Genomic DNA, 16,335 nt, shown 5'->3' with positions numbered 1-16,335 from the left:
ATGCTAATGTAGTACAATGAGCGTATAATGAGGCTCAAGGACTACTGGAAGTCAAACCTTCCACCATCTTGGACCTAGTTGGTTCTAACTAGTTTTTGTCATGACCTATAGCTACGTCATTCTCTTAAAGGTTGTGCCCTGCCCCCTTCCCTCCTGTTTCATTATTGCCATTGTTCTCTCTGTGAAGTGTGCAGCAAGGTCTTTGCTCAGAGAGAATAAAAGAGAAGCTGTAAGGAAAGAGTGGTGGCAGTTTTCAAAAGCCATTGGGGAAAACTGAGGGCCTGGGCCAGCCATGGAGGCGTGTGAGGGAAGGTTCATGGCTCGGTGTTGATGAAGGTGGTGTGAATTCTGAGGAGGATGTGGGTGAGGACTGGAGTGTAACAGCCACTGGACTGGAAGGGCACCCCCTGTGTGGGGTGAAGCTGGGGGTCTGTCTGAGTCACTGCCCCTTGAGGGACCCAGATTTCTCCAGCTTCCTTTGCTCCCTGATAGGAACGTGTTTATGAGAGAGGCCATAACCTTGCAGTGGTGACAAGGCTCAGAGTGGCACATGTTGAGGGGAGCTGGAACCACCGAGACCATTGGGACCCAGAAGCTAGAGGGTCAGGAAACAGAGGGAGTCTCACAGAAAATAGAGGGGGACAGGGGTGGGGGCTATTAATCCAACCCGCTATTTAATAGCTGAGAAAAATGAGGACCAGAAAAGGTAAAGACAGTGGCAGAGGAGGGACTCTTAGCAGATCGTCCATTCCTCATCCAGGTTATTTCCATGGCTCCCAGGCAGGGAGGTGGGGAGGGAGACATCTAAGAGGAGGTGAATCTTCTCTTGGAGCCACTAACCTTGTGAGGGACAGGCTCTTGGGTGTGTTCCTGGGCGACTGGGCAAGACATTTAATTACCACCTCCCTAACTCCCCAGGCGAAGACTTTTTTCCGGCATCTCAGGATGCTTGTGAAACAGGAGGGAAGGGAGCAGGGCACAACTTTTGAAAGAATGACATAGCCCGAGGACATGACATAAACTGATTAGAACCAAATGGGTCCAAGATGGTGGACAAGTGGCAGACTTCCACTAGCTCTTGAGCCTCAGTATTCGCTCACTGTAACACATAAGCAAGCTAAACGACACACCCACAGGTGCCATGACAGTTCCAGAGCTGACCATAAGGATCAAAAAGTGGGCAGTGGCCCAATTCCTGGAAATCCCCACCCATTCCCAAAAGAGCTGGAATACTCCTCCCACTCATTAGCCTATGAAATTACCCACCCCTATAAGAACTGACAACCCCATACCCTGGTGCCTTTCTCGCCTTCTGAGATGGCCCACACTCTGTCTGTGGAGTGTGTTTCCACTTCTTACCTATCACTGTGTCTCTCACTGAATTCTTTCTGTGCTGAGACACAAAGAACCTGAGCCTCAGTAAGTCTAGACACCAGGTGAGTGATTCTAATTAAAAGACCGTGGGTTCGAGTCCCAAGCAGGGTTTTGGCCGGGTTTGAGTCCCGGCACGTGGGTTCAAGTCCCAATCTGAGTTACACGGTTTCACTTGAGGACTGGTGACATACGTGGAGGAAGGATCTCCTGAGGAAGGGGGCAGTGGTGAGGAAATGCACCACTGATGCAGGGATAGCATTTGCAGGCAAAGCGGCTGCTCGTACTTGCCAGCTTCACAAGGAAGCTGAGGTTAAGAGTTTCAAAACAAGGTCATTGCCAGTAAAAAAAAAAAAAAAAATCAATCAAGACTTCAGCTCAGCAACTGCTCAGCAGCAACTCTGTCTCCCCACCTCCATACCCTACACTAGATTTGTCTTAGAATTCACCTACAACACCTCCTAGAGGCCTGGCCTTCATTCTCCTAGCCAATGACCATCTGGTTCCCAGGGTGAAATTCAATATCCAAACCCAGAGCAATAGCCCCAGGTCCTAGTGGTGGATATCAGAGCCTCAAGGAAAAGCCATCCACCACAACGTTCTCCCCAGTGATGTAGCTGGTGTCTGGAGAGCACAGGAAGGACAGAGTTCCCACAGTCCTCTGGCTGCCCTGCCCTGCATGGAAGGGGGACAGAACTGCAGTCTCGGTGCATGTGCTAATGAACTCTGACCTCTGTCTCCCTGCTGACCTGGCTGGAGGGCCCAGCATACCTCCATCCCTGTTTCCCACCTCCCAGGCTCCTCCTGTCCTCCAGCTTCCGGCTCCCAGGCTGTGCAACCCCAGACTCGGAGAGAAGAATTTCTGATAAGCCAGGATGCAATCAGAGTCCTGTCTCCTCTGGGGACCCCACCTACCTCTGCAATCCACAGAGATTTTTAAAAGAGTTTTGCACAGCCAGATTATATTCAAACTGAAAAAATTCAGAGAGTCAGTGCTAGATAGGATTGTGAAGGGCAAAAGAGTGGCTGCTCTTGGCAGATGTGTGCCTTTTGGCAAAGATGACCCTGCTTAGGGCTGGGGCTGGGGATTCCACTGGACCTCTCACAGAAGCCAGAGCCCTGATTCTGCTACAGAGAAGTGAGAGGCTGCTCTTCTCAGAGCCCCGAGTGGCTTGCCCAGCCGGGGAAAGCACAAGGTGGTTGGCATGGGAACTGCTGAATCCTCACCACTCGGCTGAAGTCAGTCTTGACAAGTCCTGGAGACACACCATGCACCCGGATGCCCTGTGGGGACAGCTCCACAGCCAAGGACTTGGTAAGTCCCAGTGGGGCCGTTTGCTGGTGGTACTAATCCAGCATCTAAGAAGGAAGAAGAAACAGAAAAAGTACACTGCCAGTGAGGGGAGGAGCTCTTGCTGGACTTCCAGGGCTGTGGAGGATAAACCTTCTCTCTCTTAGACCCAACTCAGACGCTCCTCCCACTCCACCCCTGGGAATTACCAAGGAACAAAATTGAAGCAGGAGCAGGATGAAGCCCGGGCTTAAAGAAAAGTCAGGAAGGCAGAGGCTATGTTGGTCTATGCTCAACCCAGAGAGAAAAGCTTAGGTGCGAGGTCAGGGAATGGGACTGAAGAGACCCAAGGCCAGACCCCTGCTGTACCATGACTTGGTCGACCTTGGGCAAGTCACTTAGGATCTCTAGGTCTCAATTTCCTCATCTGCTATGTGGTTTATAAGCGCTGCCTGTTGATAGTCACAGGAATGCCATGTCTATACCGCCCCCTGGTGTGAGATTTTAAAAGAACTCTCCTTTGAGCCCATACAGCCCCTCTGGTGCCAGACTTGGTGAATGAATGTTCAAGACATCCGCTTCCTTCAGGAGAATAGAGTACCTCTCCAGGGTGTGTGGCTTGGCGAGCAGAGCATAGACTGGATTTCAGCTCCCACTTGTCCCTGTCCCTGGACCTGGTGCCTTTGCACAGTGAACAACCTGTACAACCATCCATGGCAGCCCTGGGGGTGTGGGGTTTGAATGAGGTAAAGGCAATGAGTGTGATTTTAAATGTGGACCAGAGAGATGTTCAGTGTTGTGCACTTGGATATTTTTATCACACAGGATCAATATTCACTTCCCCGACACCCTGGCGTCCATTCCACTGCCACCTTCCAAAGCTCCCCACTCACTGTGTGGAGGTACATAGACAGCAGCAGTGGCAATCAGCACTGCAGAGCCTCCCCTGTGAGGAGACAGACAGGTGTGATGAGGTAAAAGGTGAGCACAAATGAGAAGCAGATGCTCCCAGAAAATGGGCTTCTGATGAGAAGACAGAACTGAGCTATAATAGGAGAGGAAGGGAAATTGGGGATGGTGCCAGGGTCTCTGGGGAGAAGTAAAATCTTTGGGGATGTTGGGCCTGAGAGGGTGCTGACACAGCCTCCCCTGCTGGGAAAGCCTAGTACTCTCTGGAACCAGTCACAGGGGCAGGGCCAATCAGTAGCTGGATCTCTGGAGGACAGAGCTGGGAGCCTGGAGGCAGCCGTCAGGGTGAGGTCGGTGCAGCTCAGGGGACAGCCAGTCCCATAGGAAGGAAATGCGTTTAGAGTCACCTAAGTTCCAAATCTAGAACTGTTTCTGATTCAGACAAGAAGAGGTGAAAAGCAAAGGGGGGAAAATCTTGGCTACCAGAGGCGTGCAGGGGAGGGACTGAAGGGACTTCCTCTGGCCTCTTTGGAGGGGTTTGGCTCTCTGGGTTACACTACCAGGCCCTGGGCCTGGCATCTGCCCTGCCATTCTCAGAGGACACAGCCCGTCAGGGGTGATTGGGGCTCCTCTGTGGGTTTGGAATCTGCCGGCCACATTCCTTCCAGACAGTCCCTTCTGCTGTGTTGGCCACAACCCCCGGGACAAAGTAGCCTGCAGATGCGGTTCAGGAGGCGACGGGGGACAGATCCTGGCATCCAGAGCACACTCCTTCTACCTGCTCTCCTTGGGATATTCCACTGCGGGCTCCTTCCCCAAGTGTCCCCTTGGCGTAGAGGACAGCAGGGCAGAGTCCCCCCAACTCCACGGGCCCTCCCTGCCCTCCCCCTCTTCTCCACGAGGGGCAGCAGCTGGCTCAGCGGCACAGCCGGGACCTCACGTTCACGTCCAGGATCTGCAGTCAGAACGGGGTGGGGAAGCAGCCACCTCCGCTCCCTGGAGTCCCATGGGGAGGAGCTGGGGGTGTGGGTGCGCTTCTCCCAGGGTGCGGAGGAGGGGTCTGAGGGACCTGCTCGCCCACCAGGAGCGCTTGGCTCACGAACCCCTCGCTGTCATTCGCGCACAGACCCTCCTCATAGCACATCGCCCTCCAGAGAACCAGGTCAGTGAAAACAGCATCAGGAAAGGACATTAGGAAAGCTGGGGTGTGAGTGCCTGCTTTAATGAGGAGAGGTGAGAATTTGCACAAGGTAAACAACGGTGCTGTTTTCAGGGGCAGATGCCGAAATCTGACTTTCCTAGAAAAGCCTGAGGCTGGGCAAAGGAGGGAGAGAGAGGAACTTGGCTGGGAAAGCCAGGGAATGTGAGAACCAAAGAGAGAAAGTGGGGCAGGGTCTGCAAGGAGAGAAAGGAAGGGGTGGTCAGCGGAGGAAGACTCGACAAGGAGGAAAGAGGGAACGGCTCGCCCTGATCACAGGACCCACCTCTGCGGGCATCGGGGGAGGGGTCAGGATGGTGCCCTCAGAACAGCAGGGGCAGGGGGTCTGCAGAGGCAGCAGGAGCCCCTGCTGTGCTTAGTGCGTTCCATCTGGGATGCCGGGCAAGGGTCCCTTTTCTCAGCCGTGCCTGGGGACAGGTGAGGCGTCCCTGGGACAGCCAGACTGGAGGGATCAGAATGGGTGCCAGTGAGTCCAGACTACAGCAGCCTCAGGTTTCTGAGCCAGGAGAGAGGATCTGGCCCTGAGCGGGTGTGTCCCGTCACATCTCGGGCTTGGAGGAAGGCTGAAGTAGAGAAGGTCTGCAGCATCACTGGCCACCTGGGCAGATTGACCCAGGTGTGCTCTACCCATTGGGACCGGGGGCTGTGTTTCCAAGGAACAGGGGGCAGCTGGGAACACGTGCAGGTGTGTGAGTAGATTTGGGAGACGGAGAGAACCTCACAGCTCCGTGCTCCCCGGGCCTCACCTTGTCCCCCACCTGCTTACCGGCCCCCAGGGTGCTCCCCACCAGGGGGATGACTGCAGCACTCACACCAGGAATTTGATGCCCCCAGCACTCTAGGGCCTGGGGGGAGACAGAGGCAGCACAGAGGGTGAGGAAGAGACAAAACTGTGGACCAGAAACCTCCTCCCTCCCTCCACAGTCATCTGGGAGGGCTTGGCTGATCCAAGTGGGTCCTGGAACACTGACCGTTTGCTGCCAGCTTCACTGTGGCCTCATGCTTGATTCCTCTCACCCTAAGACACTCTGGGAGAAAACTGGATGGTGCCTAAGTTAGAACCCTGCACTTGATCTGAATTCAGAGCTCCCAGCGCTGCTGGACTCTCTCCTTTCACCCTTTATACTTCCAGGCAGACACCTCTTCTTAGCTCTCCCTCACTTCTACAAATCTTCACTCTTTAAGTCCCATGTACCCGGAGTCTCTTCTCTGGAAAACGTAGCTGGCTGATTCCCACTGTCGTTTAAGGCTCTTCAAAAGCAATCTTTTCCCTGTGAGGCCCCAAGAAGAGTGCCCACTCCCACAGTGACCCTGATGGGCTCCCCAGCCTGGCATCTCCCCTGCTCCGGTCCACGGAGCAGCCCCTGTCATGGGCATTGTCCCAGCTCCACCAGGCTTCGGGCATCTGTACCCTGCAGGGACCTGCCAGGGGCAGAGCCACAGTCCTGCTTAAGAATGTGGGATTTGGAGTGAGGCAGAGCTCGGTTCAGAATCATCCCTGACACTTAAGGTCTGTTTCCCACCGTAAAGCTGTTATAGCAACATCGAGCGCCTCACGTACTAATGTGATGGGGTGTTGGTATATGTCTGGCACTGGGAAATATCCAAAATTATGTTAAGGAGTGTTTTGACTTCCCTAGTCTGGGTCTGTGTGTTCTGATCTCTGCACCCGTATCACCCTCATCCCTGGCCCCTCAGTATGGACAACAGCCACTCCCGCTTCTCAGCCTTCCCCACATGGCACACGGTGCCCGTCATGTTCAACTGCTCCCCCTGCAGCGCCGGCACCGCCCTGTCCACGTTCTGCTGCTTCCAGCTGCTGACAACCACGTGGGCCCCATCCTGGGCCAGATGCCAAGGTAGGGTGAAGCTGATCCTGCAGGCAGAGACGGCTGTGATGGCTTCAGCCCCTTCCCTACCTCCACCTGGGAGCCTAATCATGAGACATAAAATGTATTCCCCAGTGTCCCAGACTCCAAATCTGTCTGAGAAAAAAAGAAACTAACTTTTACTGAGCACCTACTATGTGCTGAGCCTTCACAGTGTCCTATCACCCATTCTATCATAAAGGCATTATTATCCAAGTATAATATTTTACAGAAGTGGTTAAGTAAAGTCACAAACTGCCCAGGGAAACAAATCTGGAGCCTGGATTCAAATCGACGTCTGAGTCCAAAGCACCTGCTCTTTCCAGCTTCTCACTCTGCCTCCTGGGAAATGGGAGTGTTTAATGACAGAAGCTCACTCTTGGAAAGATGATAGTTTCCAGAGCTGGGTAACAGGATAGTGGGTTGGGCAGGGATGTGGGAGAAGGAAATTGACAGCAGATCCCACTCCGTAATGGGGATGCTACATCCCTTGGATGCATCCCAGTTGGGTACTCCCATTACTCAGCTACATGTGGACTCGGTGACCACAGCCATTTTGTCAGTCAGTGCACAGCTCCTGTCTGCCCTACTGCCGTGCATTCTCATTGAGAGAGGGAGTGGCCCAATATGTATGCCATCAGTATGCTCTGGACTCCCAAATTTATGTCTCTAGCTCAGACCTCTCTCTCGAACCCCACAACTAAGACATGGTGCAGCTGAAAATAAAAATAAATAAATAAATATTAAAAGAAGAAAAAGAAAGAAATGAGCAATGAGAACATGCCAAATTTTTTTAAGTGTGTTGGATATGGTCAAAGCACTGCTCAGAAAGAACACGTAGATATATAATTTTAGATACTGTAATTAGAGATTATTTAAGAAAGATTGAAAATTATAGAAGTACGTTTTCCATCCAAGAAGCTACTTAAAAAAATAGCAAATAAACTCAAAGTAGAAAGGACATTTAGGGACTTCCCTGGTGGCGCAGTGGTTAAGAATCCGCCTGCCAATGCAGGGAACACAGGTTGGAGCCCTGGTCCGGGAAGATCCCACGTGCCGTGGATCAACTAAGCCCGAGAGCCACAACTACTGAAGCTCATGCGCCTAGAGCCTGTGCTCTCCGACAAGAGAAGCCACTGCGATAAGAAGCCTACACACTGCAACGAAGAGTAGCCCCTGCTCGCCAGAACTAGAGAAAGCCCATGTGCAGCAATGAAGACCCAACGCAGCCAAAATAAATAAATAAATAAATAAATAATAAATTTATTTTAAAAAAAGAAAGAACATTTTAAAAGATTAAGGCAGAAATTATTGAATTTAACAAATCAGCAATAAATTTGAAATGAAATTTACAAAAACATTAAAAGTAATTTTCTTCTGATGGAGTTTTGATGGGTGATGGAGCTTCAGGTGTTTTCTTTCCCTTGACTTTCTACTTTATTTCTCTTACTAGATTTTCTAGGAATAGTGTTGCTTTTATAATACAAAGACCCTCTTTTAAAGAAAAGTCCTGTAACACTTACCACAGAGGATTTTGAAAGACTATCTTCAAATGGCAACACATTTAAAGCTCCAGTAGTAAAATCTGCTTTTTAAATTTGATGACCTTGGCTAAGTTGCACACTTAAACTGTATGAAAACTGGCCTGTTCTTAGATTTGCTGAACGATTAGCACGGTCCTAATCAGCTGTGCAAATGTCAGCCACACTTCCTAGACATAGGGATCAGTAGGAAAAGTCTAGAAGGAGTTCCCTAAGGGATAAGATCAGGCTTCCTCTCCCCCACAGCAGAATCCTAAGGAGCCTCGGCCCAGCCTGACCTTGTGTTCTCAGGAGAGGAAAACCCAGAGCCTCCGAAAGTGGAGAGTGGCAGGCCCAGTAGCGCCTCTTTGATCAGTGGCTATTGGCTTCTGCAGCCTGGACTGGAGATTTGGCGTTTTATCCTCAGGGATTAAAAAAAAAAGAAGGAGGTTTGTAAATCAACTATACTTCAATTTAAAAAGAAAGAAAGAAAGAAAGAGAAAGGAAGGAAGGAAGGAAGGAAGGAAGGAAGGAAGGAAGGAAGGAAAAGAAAGAAAGAAGGAAGGAAGAAAGGAAGGAAGGAAGGGGGAAAGTCAGTGTTCCCTTGGATAAGGACCTAGTACCCAAAGGGTAACCAGGCAGGGCCAGAAATGAGTCTTTAGAAGAGCACAGGCACACACACACACACACACACACACACCTTACTGCAGTCTGGGTTTGGATATGAGGAGCCCCTCACTGGCCACACTCTGGTCACTCACGGTGGTGACCAAGGCACATCCCTCACCTCTAGGCTCCAGCAGCACAATCCTGGCATCTTGTGGGATACAGAGTAAGTTAGGCAGAGATAAATTCCTGTCTATAGTCCCAGCCCTGGGGGGATATTCCCACCCACCTTTCCTAGGAGATAAGTGGCCTTTCTGGAGAGCACAGAACCTTCCCTGAGATGTGGGTCCTAATGACCCTTCTCTGATTTATGGATGGGGAGCTTCGTAAAGCAGCAGCTCCTCTCTGTAGATTCCCAGATACTGTCTCCCATGGGCATAGACATTTAAGGCTTAGCTTCAACCCCCATTCCTTCTTCTCTCACACCCCCTTCAGAATATTCCCATGAGCTCAGCCTCCCCTCCCTATTCTACCTCCTAGTCTTCTTTTTGAGTCATTAGAGCATCAGAACAGACTTTCTGTTTGCACAAATCACACACATGGACATAGCCTAGACCCAAAAAAAGGCCAGCCCTCCGAATCTGTCTACAACTGGCTCCATCACACTCAGACGCCTTACCTTTGGAGGTAGTAGGAAGGGAGGTCAAATTAGGGGTCACTACCATACGATAGTGGGAAAGCCCCAAGAGGGAATGGGTGCAAAATTAGGGGAGGAGAATGGGTCACCCATGGAGAGATTTTAGGAGGTATGTGCATCCCACATCAAGAGCGTCATTTGATGTTCAAGCCACCAGCACAACCATGATTCTCCATTTCACTCAGTGCACTTTGTAATGGCTGTAATTATGTTTCAGTTGGTAACATACTTATCTGTCTTTCTGACATTGCACCATTCAGATCCTTTACTGTGGTGACTGCTTATTCTGAGTGGTGTCTGCCACACCCAGAACATTGTTCTGCAATTCTAGCTGATTGACAGACTAACAGAACAAACCACATCCTCTGCAGAAGCACCAATGTCCTTACTTATGCAATGAACTTTGCCAACACCTTCTCCTTGAATATCTAGTTTTTACAACTTTGCAGTTGATCCTAGTGTTCTGTGATGGTTTGTTTCATTTTATAACTGAAAGTCTAAGTAGATATTAAAGTAACAAAGTATTTTACCCATTGAAACCCATGCTTTTCTGTTTCCTGTTTACCCTTAATATTATATCCTGAGCAGTCTTCATGGCATTAAATAGTCTTTTAAATATGATTTTCAGAAGATTGTATATGCCACCTAATAGATGGTCTACAATTAATTAACAATTTCCTGTTGTTGAATTATTTATGTTGTTTTCAGTTTTTCCTTATTATGTATAATGCTGTGTTTATCCTTGTTGATAAAGCTTTGCTCCCCTACCTGATGAAATCTTTAGGCTAAAGGCAGATAAGTAGAATTGCTAGGAAACAGATATGAATATTTTAAAGTCTTAATGCAGCTGTCAAACTGCTTTTCAAAAGTCTGTACCATTTTACCCTCCAGACAACAGTGTATAAGGGCCCATTTCCTTCACTAATGGTAACGCTTTTTAAATTTTGCTTATTTGGGTAATAACGTGTATAGAAATTCAAAGAAAGTGTGCAAACCCAGTGTGGCCATGGCTGGGTTATGTGGCCTGGCAAAAGTCATCAGGCTTTGTTGTATTTGGAACATAAAAGTTTATGACTGCTGTATCTTCTTCAGGAATTATAAAATTTTATCAGTTGAAACATCCTTGTTTAAATGCATTGTCTTCTAGCATCCATTATTCCTGACAAGAAATCTGATGACAATCTAATTGTTATTCTTTTTCTATATTACCTACTTTGCTTTCTATGCAATGAAAAATGGATGAAAAGTTAGATAAATTATAGCACATCCATTGAATAGATTATTATGCAGCTTTTCAAAAGAATGAATTATTTATGTATTATTTACTTGAATGGATGGTCCTTATATATTATCAAGCGAGAAAAGCAAGTTGTAGAGAAATATATACCATTTTTATAAAAACAAACATCAACTACAAAACTCTATACATTTGTAATCATATTTTGCATACATTTTCTAGTCTAGAGAAAGGAGCAAAAAGGTAGAAACCAGGCTATTCAATCTTTTTTTCTATTTTTTGTCCGTGCTGTGCAGCATGCAGGATCTTAATTCCCCAACCAGGGACCAAACCTGTGCCCCCTGCAGTGGAAGTGCAGCGTCGTAACCACTGGACCACCAGGGAAATCTAAGGCTGTTAGTTTTAGATTCCTCTTTATTTAGGAGACAGGGTGAAGATTATGGGGTACATTAATAATATAAACACTAATAATGTTATTTCATATTTGTTTAAATTTGAATTTTCTTTACTACTAGAGGTTAGGTATCTTTTCATGTTTATTAATCATTTATTTGATTATATTCTTCTGTAAATTTTCTACTCATATTTTTCGTACTATTCTATTGGACTGTTTGGGGTTTGAGGGGAATCAATTTATAGAAGCTCTTTATATTTTATCAGTCATGTGTTGCACATATTTGCTGCAGTATATCATTTGTCTTTGACTTCGTTTATGGTGCCTTTTGCCATGCAAAAATGTTAAATTGTTATGTAGCCAAATATATTTATCTTTTTCATTTATCTTTCTCATATATAAGCTCTGAGTTTCATGCCATGTTTAAGAATGTCTCATCCGTTTTAAGATTATTCCTAAATATTATTTTAAATTTTAATTTTGTCTACATTTAGATCTTTTTTTATTTGATTTTTATTGGAGTATAGTTGCTTTACAATGTTGTGTTAGTTTCTGCTGTACAGCAACGTGAATCAGCTATACATATACATATATCCCCTCTTTTTTGGATTTCCTTCCCATTTAGGTCACCCCAGAGCACTGAGTAGAGTTCCTTGTACTATACAGTAGATTCTCATTAGTTATCTATTTTATACATGGTAGTGTATAAATGTCAATCCCAATCTCCCAATTCATCCCAACCTGCCCCATTCCCCCTGGTATCCATATGTTTGCTCTCTACGTCTGTGTCTCTATTTCGGCTTTGCAAATAAGATCATCTATACCATTTCTCTAGTTACCACATATATGCATTAATATACAATATTTGTTTTTCTCTTTCTGACTTACTTCACTCTGTATGACAGTCTCTAGGTCTATCCAATCTCTGCAAATGACACAATTTCATTCCTTTGTATATACGTACCACATCTTCTTTATCCATTCCTCTGCTAATGGACATTTAGGTTGCTTCTATGTCCTGGGTATCATAAATAGTGCTGCAATGAACATAGGGGTGCAAGTAGATCTTTAAATTTTATGGGATATATCCCAATAGCCCTCAACACATGGGTCAGAGAACCACTGTGAAGATTCTGCAAGTTACTAATTATGTCTATTGCAATTACACATTTAGGATGGGGAAAATAACAACAGAGTGAGTCTGTGGACCAACTAGACCTACTGTGAGTCACACTTGAGCTCAGACTCTATTGGTCACTTGACCATCATAAACCCCTACTTTAACTAGTAGGCACAGTGGTGTTTTGGGTCCCTAGGAATTAGCATCAATTCAGAGCTAGTGTCTAGTAATCCCTGAAATGTCTGGGTATTGTCTTTCTCCAATGAATAGTAACCTAAAATATGATCACAAGTACTTTGGGGGAAGAAGATTTATGGTATGTATAAGTGGAAATGATGGTATGTACTTTTGGAAATGACGCAGAGCTATTCTTCAAGGGGATCCAGCTCCCTTCTCAATCAAAGGGCTCTGGATCTATAAATTGACTTAGATCTGGAAACTGAGTAAGAGATCATGAGTCTCCAAAGCGGTGACTCAAGTCAGGTATTTTTTACTACCAGACTAGAGTTTTTCCTTTATATAGATCAAACAATCCTCTAATGAGATGTCCATCTATTTTGTTCCTATAAACACTGTGATCAGTTAGCTCCTGCCAAAATCTCTGCGAGCCAAGTCATTCTGATTACTGGTATAGCCCTGTTGCTCTTTACAGTAGATACACTGACTTTATCTTTGGAGCCAGGAATAGGAGATGTAGGGAGCAGCCACTACCCCAGGGCTGAAGCAGAGCCCCCAAGGAAGGAAGAAATCTGGAAAATGGTCCCCTCCCCCAGGACTTTGATCCAGATATGGTTGGAGAGAGCATGGCTATGGCTCACTAGATGGTGAATTCGGCTGAGGTACCATGCCAGGAAGAATTACTGGAGAGTCACCTTCAGGGGTGCCAGGGGGAACCATCTCAGGAAGGTTCGGAGCCTCAGAACTCACTGCAAAGTCATCAAAGAGGTGCTGGTGGAAGCCATATGTGCAGAGGTGTGATGCTGTTGGAACTTACAGGAAAACTGCATTTTGGAGCGTCAGGAGAAGCTGTGTGTGGGGAGGTGCTGGACCACAAGAGCGTGCTAGAACAGGAGGAAATACCCCTTCCTCCGCCAGTGTCACTCCAGTGCCCTGTGATAAAGTCTAACAACATGGCAGCTGGCAAGGGGGCAATGTTTCAGCACCACAAGCAGGGCAACAATGGGTGGGTTTGGAGCAGAAAGGCAATGGATTTATAACTGACACAGTCAGCTGATGACCTCCGTCTCCTTCTACTCATTTCACTTTTATGTGGATGGTTTTTGTGCTTCTATACTGTTATTTCAATAATGTCTCCAGAGTCAGTGGAGAAAAACACGTGTACTCAGCCTGCCATCTTGAACAGGAAGTGTCATTAAAAAAAAAAAAATCTTTAAAGCAGCGTTGGGAAAATATGAAGCACTGATACCAGCATGGTTTTTGAAAAGGGGTCACTTGAGTTGTAAGCCCATCACCATTATTAGCTGAACAGCCAAGTCGTTGAACTTAAAACTTAGGTAGTTTAACTTCAAAAGCCATGCTTCTGCGTAAAATTTCCCTATGTCTAAAATGAAAATAATGCTTTCCTGATAGTGGAACTGAACTGACTAGGTGATGTAAGTGTGTGAAAGTGCCTAGCATGGTGACTGACAATGGAAGAGACTTGACAAACGCTAAGGGAGCGAATGGCAATCAATAAGTAATATTTTCCCTTCTCTTCCATCTTCCTGACAGATGTGACTAGAATGGCAAGCAGGCAGTTGACAGATGCCAAAAAATTGTTTTTCTTTTTACCATTTTCTTAAAATTATTGAGCATTTACTAGGCAGTGACATGCCAAGCCCTGAGAATACACAGATAAATAACTCAAGGTCTCTTCCCTTAAGGAATTCACATCTGATGGACAAGACTGATAAGGAAATGCATATTTCAACATAGTGTAGTATGTGCTGTGATAGAGGCAATGTAAGGTGTGATTATAAGACCTCGGAAAGATTACAACACAAACGGGGGTGGTCTGGAAGATTAACCCTAGATTGCATCTGAAAGGATAAATAAGTTAGCAAGATAAAGAGTGATATATTTTCAAAGCACGGGGCGGGGGGCGGGTGGGGGGGGGTGGGGCGGGGGGGGCATATATGCAAATGCAGAGGGTAGGAGAAAGCATGGGACATTTGGGGAAGTCCAAACATTTAGTAAGGCAAAAACATAGATAGTTAAAATGGTGAAAAATTAAGGTGGAAAGGTCAGGCAAGCAATGAGATTTGTAGCAGAAAAGTGATATACTCCCAGTTGCATTTAGAAGATATCTTTTGCCACATTTGGAGAAAAGATTAAAGAGAAATGAGCCTGGAAGTGAGGAGAATATTAGAAAGTTGCAGCAGCAGTAAGCTAAGTGAGAAAGTATGAGGGTCTCCCCCAGGACCATTACCATCATGACTCCATTCCCCATGATGTCTAGGGATGGTTGCTCCCGGAGCTGTGCAATGCAGAGCCTACATAGTCCTGGACCCAACAAAAGCAAAGGCGGTGTGATATGCAGAGACAGATTTGAGAAATATAATTGTGAAGTTTGTGAAATATTATTGACAGAATTTGCTGAGAGAGTAAAGAAGAGGAGGAGTCGGCAATAATATTCAGATTTCTAACAGAGGCAAATACTTAAATGTGGTCCTAGTCACTGTGGCTGGAACCCTAGGACAAGGGCATATTTGGGTAGATGAACAATGAGATTATATTTGAGAGATGTTGTTTTTGAGGTGTCTGAAGCACATCTGAGAAAAGATACCCTGGTAGGCCATGGACTATATGAGTGTAGAGACCAAGAGGCTCTAGACTAAAGATGAGGATCTTGAAGTGTGTAAGTAGCGATAGAAGCTCTGGAAGTGAATGGATTACCCAGGGAGAAGTTGTACAATGAGACCATAAGAGGGTCAAGAATATAACACTGAGGAGCAAGTCATCTTAGAGATAAACACTGGTCTGGAAAATAAGTTGAGGAGAAAAAAAAAGTTAGAAGAAGAAAAAGAACCACGTCTCTTGAAAGGCAGTGGAGAAGAATTTCAAGAAAAAACATTATAAACAGCATCAAATTTGAGAACCAGGATGGTAAAGGGTTCATCAGATTTAGAAACTAGACAGTCAAGAGTGAATGGCAAGAGCAGTTACGGAGGAGTTGGGGGACAGAAGCCAGGTTGCCTCATATGAAAGATTGAATGGTTAGTTCCTGTATGAGTCAGGATCCTCTCTGTTTCAAGTGTCAGAAACCAAACTCAGACTCAGCATGGAAATGGAAAGTACAGAATAGAATTGGCTTCTATCATAGTTATTAATAGATCCAGGGATGCTCAGAAATTGCTTTTCAGAAGATGGTCAGAATCTCTATCTATCTCATATCTCCTTTTTCTTCCTTCTCTCACCATCTCTCAGCTCTGTTTAAATCTGTGTGTTGGCCTCTTCCTTCAGATAGACTTCTTCCAAGAAGCATGTAGCTAGCTACCGCATTTCAAATACTCTCAGAATTATAAAATCAGAAGAATGGGAAAAATCTTAGCTCCAGGGCAATCCAGCAAGAATTCTGATTGGTCCATCTTAAGTTATGTGCCCATCCCTGAATCAAACCCTGTGGCCAGGTGAATGGAGTATTCTTCTTGCATAGCCTATATGCAGGGGAAGGATATTTGCCCGAAAGAAGAGATTCTGGATAGAGAAGCAATATATATCTACTATATTCCACACCTTAGCTGCTTAACATTCCATTTGCCCATATGTACAGAATCAAAAATGTCCCCACTTGATACGATGCAGCCATCCCATTTACAAATGAAAATGCACCATTTCTTGAAGAGAAACAACTGAATGTCATGTCTAGTTATTGCATCCAGATCCTTGAAATAAGTGCATTCCTCTTACTTTCAAATCTTACTCTTTTCGTCTATGCAACCTTTGACTTATACATTTCAACACTCCTGAGAGATTAAAAAATGATGGAGGAAAATAGAAAAACATTTTAATTAATTAACAAAAAAGCTATCACCTGGAAAAGGAAGGGAAACAAACAACAGTCACCAATCCAAAGTATATATTTCTGGGCAGGGGTAGGATGG

General features: G+C 46.0%; 1 pseudogene; it reads right to left on the bottom strand.

Moving 5' to 3' along the window:
• Window positions 1-314: 314 nt before the first annotated feature.
• Window positions 315-16,335, bottom strand: part of LOC102997223 (dehydrogenase/reductase SDR family member 2, mitochondrial-like) — a 63,326-nt pseudogene continuing 47,305 nt past the window's right edge.

The sequence above is a fragment of the Balaenoptera acutorostrata genome, chromosome 3 (genome assembly GCF_949987535.1).
Source record: "Balaenoptera acutorostrata chromosome 3, mBalAcu1.1, whole genome shotgun sequence".
NCBI lineage: Eukaryota > Metazoa > Chordata > Mammalia > Artiodactyla > Balaenopteridae > Balaenoptera > Balaenoptera acutorostrata.
The sequence above is the reverse complement of the archived record's forward strand: the minus strand, read 5'-3'. Positions and strand labels throughout refer to the sequence as shown.